This window comes from Ambystoma mexicanum, chromosome 1q (genome assembly GCF_040938575.1).
Source record: "Ambystoma mexicanum isolate Mex_15411 chromosome 1q, UKY_AmexF1_1, whole genome shotgun sequence".
Lineage (NCBI taxonomy): Eukaryota > Metazoa > Chordata > Amphibia > Caudata > Ambystomatidae > Ambystoma > Ambystoma mexicanum.
The window spans coordinates 1,508,867,186-1,508,884,718 of NC_090922.1; positions in this window are offsets into that span (position 1 = coordinate 1,508,867,186).

Sequence of the window (17,533 nt, forward strand, 5' to 3'; positions counted from 1 at the left end):
CCGACCTTCCCCATAGGTAATTTCCTGTCAGAGGTTCTCCTTGTCTTTTCCGTCTATTTAGGACAGTATCATTGCCGCTGGTCCTGTTCCCTGGCTCCTCCTGAGGTGGTGCAGATCTCTTATTTCTCTTGTCCCCTTCATCCATCTTGGGAAAGTTCGCCACATTCACATGCTTCTGGGGTACATTGACATGCACCATCGTACATACACCATTCCACAGAGGGGGCAGTGTGTGATATGCCTTTTCTCCACAGGCCCAGTAATGGTCCATTATCACTGCTGTTCCTGCTCCCCCCTCAGGTAACTCCATCACGCTTCCACAATTGGTGTTGTATCCTACGTCCACCTCTCCTTTATGTTGGTAGCATACTTTAGGCGCAGTCAGCGGCAGTATTGTTATCGGGTCTTCATCCGTTTCTATCCATGTGAGCATAGGCACGTATTTGATCCAAGTCGTCCAACATCTGTGGTTGTGTGCATCGATAGTTGAAATAGTTTCTTTTGTTACCATGTTGCTGCCAACCACTCCTATCTCCCATTTGTTGTCTAAGTATACTTTCCCCGTTATCGTCACCAGTGGCCTCTCCCAGCATCCTAGTTTACCAGGAACTTCAGTGGCGTGCCAATCACATGATAAATACTGCAGTGTTACTTTCTTTGTTTCTCCTTTTGCAGGACCACTTGTTATGTATCTGAATGCTTCAGCATGTAAACTGCTCTTGTGGTAACTCAAATAAGTCTTGAGGAAGTTGTTTTCGTATGGGTATGAGTCTCGTGTTTTCCACGTCATATGCACCACTGTCCCTTGAAATCTTCCTTTCGTTTGGAACAGTGCCAAGTATATTATGCATCGTGCTGTTTTTTCGTCTATTTCTGTGGCAACAAATGTTCGAGAAGCGCTCATGGTGTATGGTATTAATGAGCAAACGTAGCAGCTGTCTTCTGTTGTCTGCTTACCAATGCGGGTAATGTGTTGATACCATATGTTGTTTGAGACGTGTGCTGAATCTTGTATATAATTGTCAATACCTTTATTATCTGAGTATGTGCTGCGTTGGACTCTATTTTGCTTGTGCGCAATTTTACTAATATCACCTGACGTAACACCTGTTGCAGCTGGGGATGTGGGTGTGTTAGGTTTGGGTACAGCAACAATATTGATAGCGCAGCTGTACTGCCATACAGAGGCAGCTACGAACCCGGTGATTACCAAAATTCCTATTACTTTTATTACATATGCTAATTTCACCGGCATTTTGCTCTTACCTTGCTGCAGTCCGGCAGCGTATTCTTGCGACGTTACAGTTGCCTGCCTGAAAATTCTCAATATGCTGGTTATTAAATGTTAGTTGTTGTTTTTTAAGCTCTCCCTATCAAATAGTCATTCAGTGCCCAGGCGAAGAGCTGTTCCCACGCTACTCTAAGCGATCTATCTCTTAGGGCAGGCAAGTATGGATGGAGGTGGGGCATCGAATATTCTATGGCCAAAAGGAACGCTGTGTAGTAGACACGTACCCTTTTCCTTTTCAGGTACGTTGGCCTTTTTATTTCATATACAAATTGGTGTGACAATTCTTCTGGGTAATTATCGTCTGAGGGTACCATCTACTCCTGGGCAGTGAATTTGTTAGTTATCTACTTTCTTAGCAATACAATAATACGCGGTTCCTGCATGTGCGAGAGAAAAGAAAAGAGAGCATTCACGTGTTTACATGTGTATTTGTGCAAGACAATGTCCTTCAGTTCAGTTACTACTGTAATGGGGACAGGGGTCAGTGGATGGTGGGCAGGGGGTTTTTGGGTTCAACTGGTGGGCGTGGCTTTTACTCTTGAGCGTGTGATCATGGGGTGGGCTGTATGGGGATCACCCCTTTCTTCTTCAGTTATTGTCTCTGGGGAGTCTGGGAAGTGACAAGGTATGGGAATACTTGGGCCGCTGGCTGTGGTAGAACTTTCTTCTTCCGTTGTCGATGTTGTTGCTGTTCTCTCAATGGACCTGCCGATGGCGCTGGGGTGGGTCTGTTGTCTGTAGATCTTTACGTCGTGTAGGTGGTTCCAGGCACGCTTGTCCTGTAACTTTACTGCTCTTGTTGATACCTCCTCTACCAGATGGGGACCAGTAAAGCGTGGGCTATTCCATTTCCAATTGAAGTTGCGAAGTAGTACGTGGTCACCTTTAGCAATCTTACACAGTCCTTCCTTTTCCAGTTCTTTATCCGCGTCTTCTTGTTGGTTTCTATTAGACCCGCCCCGTGTGCGCTCGAGCTGTTGAGACACAAACACTACACTAGTAATCAAAGAAGACACATATTGGTACATTTCATCACCCAGAACACTTGCAGTGCTTTCGTGGTCGGTAAATGCTCTTGACGTTGGCGTTAGGGGAAGGAGCATTTGACGTCCGGTAACCACCTCATGGGGAGTGAGGTGGTGGTCGGACCCTGGCCTATTCCTTAGCTCAAATAAGGCTAATGGAAGACAATATAACCAACTCCTCTTTGTTGTTTGCTGTATCTTTGCAATTGCCTCCTTTAATAGGCCATTCAGGCGTTCACATATACCGTTGGCCTGTGGGTGGTATGCACATGCAAATTTATGTTGAATGTTCAGCAGTGATGTAATGTGCTGAAACATCTCGTTTGCGAAATGTGGGCCATTGTCTGACCTTAACACCTCGCACACTCCCCGCCTGGGGAAGACCTCCCTCACTAGGAACTTGGCTGCTCTAAATGCATCTGGGTGTGAACAGGGCCCTGCCTCAATCCACCTAGAGAATGGGCATACTACTACAATCATATACCTATTTCCTTGACATATATTGATCATATCAACATAGTCAATATGGAGATGCCGGAAAGGTCCCTCTGGCCGGGGTATAGTACCTCTTATCACCTTTAGAGTGTGGCCGGCCGTAAACTGTTGACATGTGAGACAATTACTGATAAAATTTGACACATGCGAATTTAACTCGGGGCAGAACCAGTCTTCCCTAATTCGTGCTGCAATTACTTCCTTGCCTGTGTGGGCTGGATAATGTAGTTGGTTCAGGGCGGTGTTCAAAAGTGCCAATGGTATTACAACCTTTCCAGTGCCACCCTGGCGCCATAGTGCGTCGGTTGGTGACATTGTACACCCTCTTTTTACCCATATTTCTTTTTCGGCCATTGGTGCAGCCGCTTGTAAGTCCATAATCTGTGTGGCTGGGAGATGGGTGTACCCTTCTCTTATCAACATCTCCTTAGCCATTCCCCTCCCTCTCCCTCTCTGTGACTCTGGGGGGTTCCATATCTCACCAAAGTATGCAGCATACTTCGCATGTGCGTCCGCTGCTGCGTTTCCCTTCGAGACGTGGTCCTCACCATTGGTGTGTGCGGTGCATTTCACTAAAGCTAATTCTTGGGGGTCATTAATTACTTCAATTAGTTCAGCCAATAAGAGGGCATGTTGCACTGGAGTGCCATCAGCTCTCCTAAACCCTCTTCTTCTCCATTTCGACAACCCTGAGTGGACAGTGGATGTAACATATGCGCTGTCGGAATATATGGTCACCCGTTTGTCAAAGCTTTCCTTCAACGCCAAGATCAGTGCGACCAGTTCAGCTGCTTGAGCGGAGTAATGCTGTGGTAATTGTACACATTTCACTGCCACACACACCGGTACCTCCATCATTTTCACCACTGCAGCCCCAGTTCTCCTCACACCATCCCTTTGATCGATAGTTGATGAACCATCAATAAATAAGAGCTCACCCCCCTCTAGTGCGTTTTCCTCAACTTTTCTAGTACATGAGTACATTTCAGTTATTTGTGTACAGTCATGGGCATAATCTCCCTCCTCAATTACTTCTGCTAGGAACCTTGCAGGGTTGACCGTGCTACATCTAACAATTGATAGTTCGGCTCTGGATAGAATGATCTCATAACCTGATGCTCTTTGCGTGGTTAGGGTGGATTTAGGTTTATTTAATATCGCAAAAAGTGCATGTTCCACAAATAGTGTAGTCGGGCACCCCATGGTGATTGCTGATGCTTTTTCCACCGCAAAAGCAGCTGCGGCGAGACCTTGTTCACAGGGGAAGTGGCCTAACATTACAGGATCTAAGTGGCCACTGTAAAATGCTACGGGTTTGTAGCCCATGCTTGTTTTTTGAGCCAACACTGCTTTCATTACTGCTGAGTCGCAATGTGAAAATATAAAAAATTGCCGCTCATAGTTTGGGGATACCAGTATCGGAGCAGTTGATATCGCATCTTTTAATTCATCAAAAGCTTCTTTCATTTCCCTCGTCCACCCCAGTTTTTTCTCCCCTTTATTAGCTTCCCGTAACCCCTCAAGCAGGGGTCCTATGTATGAACTGTAATCAAATACCCAAGCTCTACAGTAGTTGCAGAGCCCCAGGAACTGCTGCAGTTCCCTTACAGTTTGTGGCATTGGAGTGGTCGAAATAGCTTGTGCTCTTTGTGGTGCGATCTTTCTTCCATGTTGGGATATAAGCTGACCAATGTAAAGTACCTCTTCTTGACAGTACTGTATCTTTTCCATGTCTACCTTGTAACCTTTGTCAGCCAATATTGTCAACATCTTTAAGGAGTCCTCTCTGCATGTTTTTTCGTTTTTACTGCAAATTATTATGTCATCCACATACTGCAACACCGTGCTTTCTACTTCAATGTTACCCAAATCCATCTGTATCACTCTGTTGAAAATTGAAGGTGATTCACAATACCCTTGTAGTATTCTGGTGTGCTTCCACTTAGCGTTTCTGTAAGTGAAGCTCGTCAGATCTTGTGAGTCTGGGTGTAATGGTATTGAGAAAAAAGCATTTTTAAGGTCGATCACTGTAAATCGTGATGCTTCTGCTGTATGCCACACAATATTGTGGCCGGGTTTGCAGCTACGGGATATTCCGCTTCTTCTATGTTGTTCAAGGGCCTGAGATCCTGTATAAAGCGCCAATACCCCCCTTTAGCCTTGCGCACTGGGTACACAGCCGTATTACATGGTGATTCTGAGGGGACCAATATACCATTATTTATAAGGGCCGTTATGGTTTCATATATGCCCTCATCTGCCTCTTTTGATAGTGGGTACTGTTTTACTCTGGGGAGTATTGCACCTTTTTTCAATTTTATTTTTACTCCCCCTATACTTTTTATGCAGCCCACGTCATAGGGGCCAGTAGTCCACAATGATTTGGGTACCTTTGACATATCGTCCTTAAAGAAAGGGACCGGGGTGCATGCGGGTGCCTCAAGTGCCATTGCAATTTTCTGTGCTACTTGTTTGTAGGCCACTCTTAGCCATATTTCCACACTCATCATAAACCCCATTTCACCTTCCTCCTTTCCATCTGAAAACAGCTCCTCATCTGACACCTGGGTGAGCCTACATCCTTCTGCTAATGCTATCACTGCCCTCCATGCTCTTCCTTCTCTGTCTTGGGCATGTACAGCAATATAATCAGCTGTTGCAATAATGCTCTCAATATACATTGAAACCACCTTCCCTTCTGGTTCATTAACAGGTGTTTCTGGTCTGAACAGATAGGCTGCTGGCCTTCTCCATATTTTCCCTTCTATCCCTGGCATCCATGCAATTGCCATGTCCGTTCCATACTGGAAGAGTTCACCATCTACTGGCTCCGCCCTAATCGCTGTCTGTCCATAGTATACCTGCATAATTTGTCGTGCTGTGAGCATGTTAATGCCCGGAGTAGAGCAAATTATGCCGTCCTCAGTAAAGGAGATCGTCATATTCAACCCGTTCATTATATCTCTCCCAGTATATTTACTGGTGAGGCACTATAATATAAAAGTGGAACTGACAGATCGTAATCTCCAATAGATAAGGGAATGTTATCAGTAAAGGGAACCAACCCTTTAGCCCCAGAGAATCCTTGGGTGTTCATGGTCTCGCCTGACATCTTAAATTTACCTTCCCTTATGCAAGACCGGGTCGCCCCGGTGTCAACAAGGAATGATAATTTTTTGTCACCTATCGTTACCTCTATGCGTGGTTCCTCCGCACTATTAGGTGTTACTGACAGGATGGGACACACCAAGGCCATCTGTGGGCTGTCCTATTGGGGGTACAACGACTGGCCATTTCCGGTATAAGGGTTGTGTCCCAAAACCGTCACCCTACCCAGTTGTGTTTGTGATATTTGTGGTTGTTGTGTCATCGCTACCTGTTGTTGTGGCAGTGTTTGGGGCTGTTGTTGTGTTAATTGTTGTTGTTGTTCATTTCCTTGTGGCAACATTTGCTGTTGTGGTATGCCCTGCTGTACCTGTGCAGGCCGTGGTTGTCCCTGATCACTCCATGATGGTGTTCCTGGTCTAACTCTACACGTGCGTGACATGTGCCCCAATAGTCCACAGCTCCAACACACCGGTGGTTCCCTATTCTGCCATGGAAAGCTCCCGGTGTTGTCCTGGTATACTGGTTGCCCTGTGGGGTAGGAATTTCTAAATCCTCCCACCTGCGGTTGGGTACCATACCCGTACCCTCTCCTTCTCATAATTCCTCCTCTCCCCCTGTTATAATTATAATATCCAGCTCCTTGCATTGGGTATCCTCCTCCCATGTTGGGCGTGTATGGTTGGAGTGGCGGCACCTGTTGTATTGTAGTCTGTGAAGGTGGTATTTGGGAGGAATCTTGTGCAGCCACTACTTGTGTGGGGCTTTGGGTCATTGTTGTAGGTGTAGTTATTAGTGCCCCTTCCATTGTGTATTTAGTAAGCTTTTTCTGTACTAATTTAGCCTCTTCCGTTTTCCTGTCCTCTTCCTTTTGTTTCATTTTTCCTTGCCATGTCCTACAATGATGCACTATAGTCAGTTGTATTTCGGGCCATGGTTTTGCTTCCATTCCCACTACTTTCTTTAGTTGTTTCTGAACTCCTTCTGGGAGCCCTTGTACCAGTATATGGTAAAATATTGCTGGTGTTTTATCCCATTGTTCTCTAGTTTCCATGCGCCACTTCTCTTGGATTTCCTGGATATAATCAACAGGATCTTCGTTCTCATGCATCTTGCGGGATGTAATTGCTCCTATATCTGATGTGTCTGGGTACTGTACCCTCAATGCCTGCCATAGTGCATGTCTGCAGTTTGCGAACGGTGCCCCATCGTGCGATGTATTTGTTATTGTTACCCCATGAAATCCCGCTCTCTTCCATATGCCATCCGCTCTATCCCCTAATATTGATATTAAAAGGCCCTTTACATCTCCTACTGCCAGCTTCTGTCCTGCGGTGTGTTTTTCCATTTCATATATCCATTTACCCGCACCTCCACTTAATGATGGGAGCCTACATTTTATATTTTCTTTATCGGTATGCTTCCAAGGAACATACTGTGGTCTAACCCCACCTCTCTCCAAAAGTGGCATTAAATTATGTCTTGTTTCACCCTTTGTGTTCCATAATATTGAGTCCTCACACCCTTCCTTCTCTTCCCTTTCTTCCACATTTTCACTTTCGTTTGTATTTCCCCTGCTCATACCTCTTTCTTCTCCATCTTTTCCCCTTCTTCCATCTTTCTCTGTATTTAATGTGGGCATGTGTATACCTCTTTCCTGCCTGCGACTAGGGAGGTCTCTAAGCCGCCATGTATAGGGTGTCCGTTCGTCGGTGAAGGGCGCTAGTTTTATTTTGCGTAACGAACGTGAGGTGGTTGAGCATGTAGGGTGCGATAGGGGAGGGCGTGATGGGGATGATGGGGATGGGGATGTTGCGTCCTCATATGCCTGTCTTTTCTCTATTCCTTTCTTTCCCTCCTCACTTCTCTCCATCTCATCCTTTCTCCTACTGATCCATGGTGAGTCTATGTTGGTCCGGGTGATGTATAGTTTATCTAAGCTTTCCCTTTCACTGTTTCTTCCTTGATTTTCCACTCCCTCTTCCTCACTACAAAAGCTAGTCATAAACGGCACCCCCCACTCGGTCTTTTTCCCCTTGATCGTTACTGTTTGTAAATCTATTAGGTCCAGTTCTCCTCTTTCTCCTTTATCAACCGCTCCCCTTTGTGCTGATGTTGTTGCTACTTCTGTGTCATCATATACATCCCCCCATATTCCACTCTCCCTTCCCCTATCTCCTCTTTCTCCTTCATACCTTTCCTCCATCTCCTTACTATTTTCCTCCCTTTTCCTTTTCAATTCCTCCATCACTTCACTTCTCATCTGTTCTAATATTCTTTCATCCTTTTTCTTCCTTTCCCATTTCGCCCTTTCTTTTCCTACAATACTCTCCATCACCCTCCCTTCTTCGTATTTTTTAGTTGATTCTGATTGTAACCTCCTCCTCCATATTGCCATTTCTTTTTCTTTTTCTTCTTCTTCCCTTTTCTTTTCCCGCAGTATTACTCTTGATACCCTTTCTGCTGCTGCTTTTACCCTGTCAGCTTCTCTCCTTTGCTCCTCAGTTCGTTCCCTTATTTTTTCCAATTCGTTCTTACCTTCGTTCCTTTTCCTCGCTCTCTCTCTCTCCTCCCTCTCAAGCTGCTTGATCAATTCATTCTGTTCATCCCTTAATTTTGCTAATCGTTCCTCCAAAATCTCTTCTTTTTGTCTTAACAGCTCTTCCCACCTCAATTCACTCTCCCTGGCATTATCCTCGTCTGTTTTCTTTACTACCTCCTTCTCTTCTCCTGTTAATGAACCTCGTAATTTTAATAATATCTGTGCAGCTACCCATTCATCATTTCCTATTTCCACAGTCTGGTCTTCTCCAGTCCTCCCCTCCCCTGCTGGCATTTTCCTATGAGCCACATATGGTGGAGGGCTGTATGGCGGGTTCGAGTATCCCTCAGCCGCCCTTAACTGTCCTCTTTCTATTTCTCCCAATTCTCTTAAAGGGTACAACCCCCCTCCCTCTGTTTTTACTCCCGTTACTAGGGGTATATCATTGCTCGGTTCCTTTTTTATTTCATCTGCTTTATTATTCTTTTCTCCTCCCTCACCTCTGTTTCCCGTGATCTTTGGGTCCTCATACCCCTGTTTCTCATCCTCTCCTTCCTCCTTAATCTCTGTTTCTTCTGGTATTTCCCCCATAGTGAATATTCCATTTGGTCCTGGTCGGGACCCCTGGAACATCCTCCATAAGTTAAACACCTCCACGTGGTTTGCCAACTTCTTCCCTTTATATGTATTGTGCAGATGGTTTAATAGTGAATGTTGGGCATATGGATCAAAGCTACCGTTAGGCGGCCACGGTGTTAACATTTTGTTATCCGTCCCCTGGGTCCATTCTATGCAATACTTAATCAGTTTCTCCCTATGGGGTGGCAGTGTTGTGCATATGTATTGTAGTGGCGTGGTGAGGGTGTTCCCCCACCCTCCCGATCCTGTTCCGTATGACATAGTAGACCTCCACTTGCTACCCTTCCCTGATCTGGTATCAGTTTATCCCACTAGTAGTTTACAATATACAGCCTTATATCGTTACCTGGCCCCGTAAGTTTGGGGACTTACGATAGTCCGCTTAAGGAAAATTATAAAAATATAGTATGTTACATTTGTAGATTTTCCTCTGCCTTTCTTCCTTTATACAACACCCTTACGGCCCCCTGCGGCCGAGGCGTACGTAGCCCCCTGCAGCTGCGTACCCCTTATTACGTTCTTATACAGTCGTCCTGTTTTCACGTGCTCCTCCCCCTTCTACACTTGCCCTGGCCAGCGTTCTCCGTGCGCAGCCACGTTCCCTGTTTCGCCTTTCCTCGATCAACTCGTTTACCGTTTATCTCCGTTTCCACTCCCTTACCACAGTTCTCTTCCCCACCATTCTCAAAAACGAAGATGCCTCGCGCTTGCGATATCCTATGAAAACCCTACTGGTGACGTCACCGATCACGTAGAGCTACTGGTAAGTTCTTCATATACTCTTTAAATCCGAAATACACCTGCAATCTACCCCTGTTAACCCCACAGCTGTCTTCCTGTCACTCCTGGAACAATGTAATCAAATCAACAATCAGACTGCGCACACTGCGTCGCCTCGCGTGTGATACGCCCCTCGACAGGAGGGCTTAACCAGCCAATTATCTTCCGTATTGGGCAACTAACTAGCTACCGCCTACAGGGAAACGTCATCTACCTATCGAGTGTCTTGCTCGAACAATAGGGATCCTCATCTACTCATTGATCAATAAATGCCAAATCGTAGGAAACCGCACACACACACACCCCTACACGTAGTCGCGACCTAGGCCAATCAGTGTCTATGAGCGGCCGCACGTGATGTTTTCGTGCTCCGCCCCCTTCTCTCGCGTTACGTAGCCAACTGCTCTCGCGCTTGTTCAACTATCATTCATTCTATTTCTAACACTAAACTGTCAAACCTTCGCCGTTCACCTGTGCAACACCTCCCGCCTCCCGTATTTAATTCCTCCCCCCTCCCTCACAATTTCACATTGTTTGTTGTGCGTGGCATGCTCACCAAGTTCTCTTGATGCGGGGCCGCTCGACTGCGCGCACCCCTCCGAGCGGCTCGTCACCTCCCCTTGTCTGGACCACATCTGGACACTCGCCAACCGCGGGCGGGATACTTCTCAACCGGCTCCCGAGGGCCAATATCCGGATTGCGCTGTCCGGTCTTCTCGCAGTTCCGCAATGGTCCTGTAGTCCTCAGAAGGGGGCAACGGCAGAGGGGGCCGCGCCGCCGGGCCTCCTCGCTGCCGGAGTGCCTGGAAAAAGTAAAAAAATAAAAATGCCGATCTTAAACAGATCTCAGCAGTGCCTCCAACTTGTCGGGGGGGAAATTCTGCCGGGGTCGGCCGGGCCGTCCGCAGACCTCCGGGCAGGGAGGCCCCAACTCCTCCCATATATCCCAAAAGAGATAGAGTATGAGACACACACAAGAAGCAAGGTGACTCTGCTGTTTATTAAACACAAACGGCAGGGATGGGTCAAGGATCATACGCGTCTGACCTGACACACACACAATCGTGGGGCTCGCAGGCCCTTTTTACTGTAGTATGACGCGCTACTTGCGTCACTTTAGAAAGTTAACAAAAAACCTATCGCCACTCTTAACTGGTTGCTCGAGTGGTAGGGTTAGTATAGCATACGTATAGAGAATAATATGAGTGGACGAGGGTTAGTCAGGTGATATATCTGGGTTGTCCCTACAATTAGATACATGAGAATTGTTACATGAAGACTCCTAATGATTGGTTAATGTTACTGGCGTCAGTGATAAGAGCCCCATGTTCTGATTGGTGCGCCCGTGAGCTTCCCAGCCTGGGACCATCGCTGTTCCCAGCTCTCGGTGTACCTGCAATTTGCAACAATGTTTCACTATGGGTACATGCAGACAATGTGAAGACTTATTCATGAGCTGGATGGCCGACTACTCCTACTGTCGCAGATGTCCATTGATCCTTTCAAGTGTATCTGCCTGTGTTCTCGTAACGAGGGATCCAGACGCCTCTTTCCTCCTGGGCTTGGCATCTCGTCAGGTTCGGCTTGGTCACATGAGGTGGGACCGTGTTTGAGGCGGAATTCTGCACAATTAATATTGTTTTTCCACTGTGTGCCTGATTTAATTGCAGGTGCGACTTTGATGTTGGTGCACGGCGTGCGAGGTTGCAACATCGTGCCCTTGATGGTCTGCTTTTGGAATGTGGGTTTGCAACATTACGACCTTGGCTGTCTGCTTTCGCCAGGCTCATTCTGCAGGATCAGCAACCTGACTCTTGTTTTGTTAACGTCCACGGGAGCTCTTGCTTGCGGCCTACTTGGGCCTGGTGTATAGGTGGAACCGTTTGGTGCACAGGCGCTTTAGGTTATAGTCTCATACTGTCTTATGACCAGTATCGTGTCTTCGTTATAATTCTCATTATGGCACCTAGGTTTAGAGGAAGCGTAAGCAAGCTCTTTAGATGAGTTCATGGTGCGTCTTGCGTTTCTGCATTTTGAGAGCCTATGTGGAAAATAATAAAGATGCACGTCCGTGAGTATGTCTGTCGCCTACGTCATAGCACTGAGTATATTCTTCGTGTAGATTGGTGCAGGAGTGTCCAGTGTGTATGTTGGCACAGGTGTGCTATCCGTTGGCTAGGTCGTCATGGCATCTCTAACGACGTATAGTTTTAGTCCAGTTGATCCATGCCGCAGGCATCGGCATGGGCAGGGCGGGCTGCTGGGCAGGCAGATGGACACATCCTTATGTTCCTGTACCAGGGTATCTGGTCGTCTGGTAGATGGGCAAACTCTTCTCGTGGCGGGTGCTTGGGCCGTGAACCTTTAGGCCAGGCGCGAGAGGGGGAAGATGGGAGCCTGTTTTTCCATTTTCCCACTTCAATCTGTTATTCAATTTTACTTTCATTATTTATCGCATACATTTCAAACAGTATTTGCTTCAGCGCTCACCATACAATGTTGCTGCTTGCAACCTTGGCTTCAACACAGTCCAGTTTGGTATCAACCTCCCCAACTCACCGGCTGTGTTGATTTCAATGGTGCTGCTTTGTTGTGGGAGCCAAGGACAGTACCACGGCAGCAGGCGATTCTCCCTGCCTTGATTATCGATATCGATGTAGGATGGCCCCGGGTAGCTCAGACAGACAATGCAGGATTCTTCAGCTTGGTTTCCTGGTCTTATGCTTTCTATTCTTGAGGTTTTGTGAAAGCAACGGTTCCTTGTCGAAAAGGTCAAGGGCACTTCACTGTTTGCAACCCGCTTCTGTTTCACTGGGCCTCATTACGACCCTGACGATAATGGGTTAACATCACCGTAAAAGGCTGCGGCGCCGTCAACCCATTAGCGCCTGATTACGAGGTCCCTTTGCGGCACCCCACCTTAACGGCTGGTTTACACCAGCCGTTAAAGTAGGGACCCGCAAAGGGACCCTGGTGCTAAGTACGGTACCGCAATTTGCGGTACCGTACTTAGCACCTTGCACATTCCCATTGAGCCCTATGGGGCAAAAATGGGAATGGGGAAGGGCCATGGAGGAAGGGGGAATTACCGCCCTGCTAACCTTGTAATGGGGTGGTAATTCCCCCTTTCTCCATGGCAGAGTTGGTAAGTTACCGGCATGGACCATGGTGCTATTAGCATTTCTGGTAGACATCCATCACAATCCAACACAATACTTGAGAAAGGGACTTCTATTATTGGTAAAGGATTCTGAGGGACAGGCAAGGGAATGTGAGTACTGGTTTTCTGACAATTTTCACATGTCTGAATGAAGTTCTTTATATCAGCATGGATACCTGGCCATTAACACTTCCCACTGATCTGCGCCTGGATCTTAGATTTTCCTAAGTGTCCCCTGTCAAATGAAAATGTGCAATCTCTAGTAGGATCTTCCGATGGGTTTTGGCGATTACTAACTGAGTTTTACTTAGGCCTTCTGTGGGTCTTTCCTTTCTATACAGTAATCTCTGTTTTAGGAAGAAAAAGTTACTTCCCTTCTCTAATCCTCCCCGTTCAGGAATCACCTGCACTTGTCACTACTTCAAATTCACCCTCACGTTTCAGCTTCACTACTGCTGATCCAGTATGCCTTTTGCCAGTCGTTTTGGTCAATTTTTGAAATACCATCAATACAGAGAATTTCCCGACTCTGAGAGCATTTTCTCTAACACAGGGAATGTCATCATAAGATTCAGTATACGTTTGCAGTCATGTACATAGTCATCCTTTCCTACTGGTTCTGCTATGAATGTTGCTTGGGGCACTATTCTACATCTATCAATTTTAATCGCAAGGTTCGAAATAATTATCACAAGTCCTGATGCTCTTTGTGTAGTCAATGTACTTTTGGGTTTCTCTAGAATAGCAAAAAATGTGTGCTCATCAAATAATGTCACTGAACTCCCCATTGTAATACTTGAAGCTTTTTCAATAGCAGATACAGCAGCAGCTAGCGCTTGTTAGCAAGGGTAATGCCCTTTCATTAGTGGATCTAAAATTCCAATGGTTTGTGTCCATGGCCTAATGTCGTTTTCTGTGTGAGGACTGCTGTCATAACTTTTTCATTTGAATGGGAAAATAAATACTATTGTTCATGACAGTCTGGAATTCCTAGCAAAGGGGCTGTACTAATTGTCTTTTTTAATTCTTCATACCCCCCAGTCATTTCATGTTATCTTACTTTTGTCTACCTGTGCTTCTTTAAGTCCTTTTAAAAGTTGTCGAATACATGTGCTGTAATTGAAAACCCAGGCCTTGCAATAGTTACATAGGCCTAGACATGGTTGCATTTCCCTCACTGTTTTAGGTTCTGAAGTCTTCTTAATTGGTCTGCTCTTTCAGGTGTCCCTTGTCTGCCCTCTGTCATGATCCCCTCGAGAATCAAGGGTTCATTGTGCAGACATGCAGGGACCAGATGGTCAGCAGCACAGCTTGTCAGACATTACTCTCATTCATCAGTGTCAGAATCCACAGTGAGCCCCCATAGAGTTTAATGATAGCGGGTTTCCCCCAAGATGGCCGCCTAGTCGGTTACGGACAGAATAGCTTAAAAGGCACTAGTAGCTGGAATCGGAGGACTACAAAAGTCACGCCCATGCCTTGGCTCGCGCTTTGCATTGGTCCCTCTGACAGCGGTGCAATGCTTACCGGCGCACTGTTCATAGACCTGTCAAAACAAAAGAAAAAAGCATGTTATAACTTATCGAAGTACCAGGAAGTTCCACAGACCACAGATCCCACGTACCTGACAGAAGTTTTCACTGCAGCAGTTCCCCAAGTAAGAGGATCTTTTCTCCAAACTCTGTCACAGACAACTATGATTCTTCTTCTACCTCCAACTTTCCGAAACCTGCAATAAAAGGTATTTTGGTTAAAAGAGACATAAATTACAGAACGCGCTCAGTTAAACATTAAGCGCTCACTTACCGCATTCCTGAAGAAAGCGGCTTCCGGGTTCTCTGAGACTCGGCCACACAGCAAAGTCCTCCAGCAAGCTGCAACGTTCATCATTACCGCGTACCTTCGCTCACTACGCGCGCCACCTTACTACTGTACTGTTAGACTTCGTGGTGTTCATTCTAAAAGCCCCTGAATCCTCACTTAGCAATAATTTCTCTCCTCAAAACCTGCAAATAAAAGAGAGACAGAAAAAGATTAGACTTTGTCAAGAGAAAAAACCCCCTCTTAATACTGTTGTCCGCAGAGACTACCACACAAAGCAAGATTACAGCAAAACCAGAATTGTCAAGATATTTACCAATGCAGAAGCTCATCAGCAATCTTGAGGCTTTACCAATGCACCCCTGCATGATAGCAGGACGGAGAGCTCCCCAACACCAAATCACAGGTGAGAAGGGAAGTGGGCACCCAAAACAAATAAACAAATTGTAAGAGCTAACATCAGGGGTAGTGGGAACCCACCTTAGAGTGTAGAGTCCACAATAGAATAATTCCCATTTCTTTTATCTCTCAATTAAAACAGGGGGAACCTTTTGACCAGCAACAGCAGTCCAAAGAGTTTTCAGGCCATTTATGCTCTTGCAGAGACAAGGTAAGCATTACAGAATGCGTAGCCATTTACTTAAAATTACTCTGCCTAAGTGTAATGGGGACCACAGATGTAGATAACCTGTCCAAGTTGTTTGGGGAGTTACGTGCTGAAGTCCATTCAGCATGGTCAGAAACCAATTCCCTGAGAAGGGAATTGGTAGGTAACAGAGATCACACAGAGGAGTTAGGCCGGCAACTGCTCCAAGCACAGGCAGAGAAGGCCCCACTTCCTGGGGGTATTCCGCCAGCTCATATTCCTCATCCAGTAGCCCCTGTACAGGAGGTGGTTCCAGGAAACATTCCGTTGACACCCCTTGAATGATTTATGGGGGTTCTTATTTGCATTTCCTGTGTAGAGCAGGGTTATTTCCATCAGACCAGTCGAAAGTGGCATTTGTACTGTCTTATTTGGGAGGACATGCTGCGGACTGGTCCATTCCTCTGGTAAACAGGGATGATCCTTTGCTATGAAAATGTCCATGTTTTCCGCAGAAATTAAAGAAACTCTGCCCGTCACACTCAGGGCAATCCCTGGACAATGAGTTATTATCCCTATGACAAGGCAGCCAGCATTTACTGGCTTATGTGGCCACCTTCAATTGACTAGTAGCAGAAACTAACTGGCCTGAAGAAAAGAGAAAAACACTTTTTTATCGAGGTCTGTGGGGGGAACTGAAGGATATTCTTGCCCAGGTTGTGATTCCTCCCGCTGGTTGTGCTGTATACATTTATCTTACCATTGAGTTGGACCACCGCTTGCAAGATCGATAAGTGGATCGCTCTCACTCAATTGGGGGGAATTCGGAGCCCCATCTCAAAGAAGGAAAGGGAAAAAAGAAGCGAGCAGCACTTATGCCTCTATTGTGGTTCGGCGGGACATTTCCTTTGGGATTATCCAGTGAAGACCCCCTGGAGACCTGTCAAAGCCGTGGATAAGGCTGACAAGGTAAATCAGGCCGAAAACTCCAACGCCCGGCAAGCATAGAGCTCGGCTTGTCGAGCCAGAAGAAGGAATCTCAGATCTCTCATTTCATTGTACCCGTCATCCTAAGTGGCCATCAGCAAACCCCCAAACTGCATGCTTTAGAAGCACACGTGGGCAGTGATGCAATAGGCAAATATATGTCTCGCGAACTTGCAAGCAAGATTGGTATCGCTGTGTACCCTAAACCAGTGGTTGAAAATGTTATGGCTGTAGACGGTACTCGGCTAATATCGGGTCCAGTGACACTGTGCACAGAGGTTTGTACCTTGCTCTGCCAGGATGGACATCGAGAAAAGATTTTGTTTGACCTAATCAGTGCCCGCAGTTTAAAGTTATCTAAGGAATCCCATGGCTAGAATATCACAACCCGCACAATGATCGGCATGCCCGGTCCGTGACTTTCACAGAAGAGTGTAAGAACTCATGCTATAGAAAAAATGAAGCCTCAAGAAACCAGGTACAGGCTATATGAGGAGAAGGGCCTGCACTGGGATAGTTGGGCATCCTACCCCCGGAATAACGAGATTTCCAGGAAATTTCTGAAAAAGATCAAGCCAACGTTTTACCACTGCATGGACCATATGATTGCCAGATTGACCTGCCACCTGGATCCCAAGCTCCATGCCATTGGATCTATGCCCTGACTGAACAACAAAACACGCATTTGAAGGCATACCTGGATAAGTATCTCGCTAATGGATTCATTCGACCTTCGAAATCGCCTGCAGCCTCTCCCCTATTCTTTGTGCCAAAGAAGGAAGGGGATCTTCGCACCTGCATCGATTATCGTGCGCTCAATCAGATTGCAGTAAAGAACAGATACCCTCTGCCACTCATTCCGGTGTTGTTGGACCAAGTTAAGCATGCTGAAATTTTCACCAAGTTAGACCTTCAATGAGCTTACCATCTGGTACGGGTTAAGAAAGGTGACGAGTGCAAAATCGCTTTCTGCACATGTTATGGATTGTACGAGTATCAAGTGATACCCTTTGGCCTGTGCAATGCCCCTACAGCCTTCCAAAATTTCATGAACTACGTTTTAGTCTAGATGTGTGTGCTGTGGTGTACCTTCAATGATATA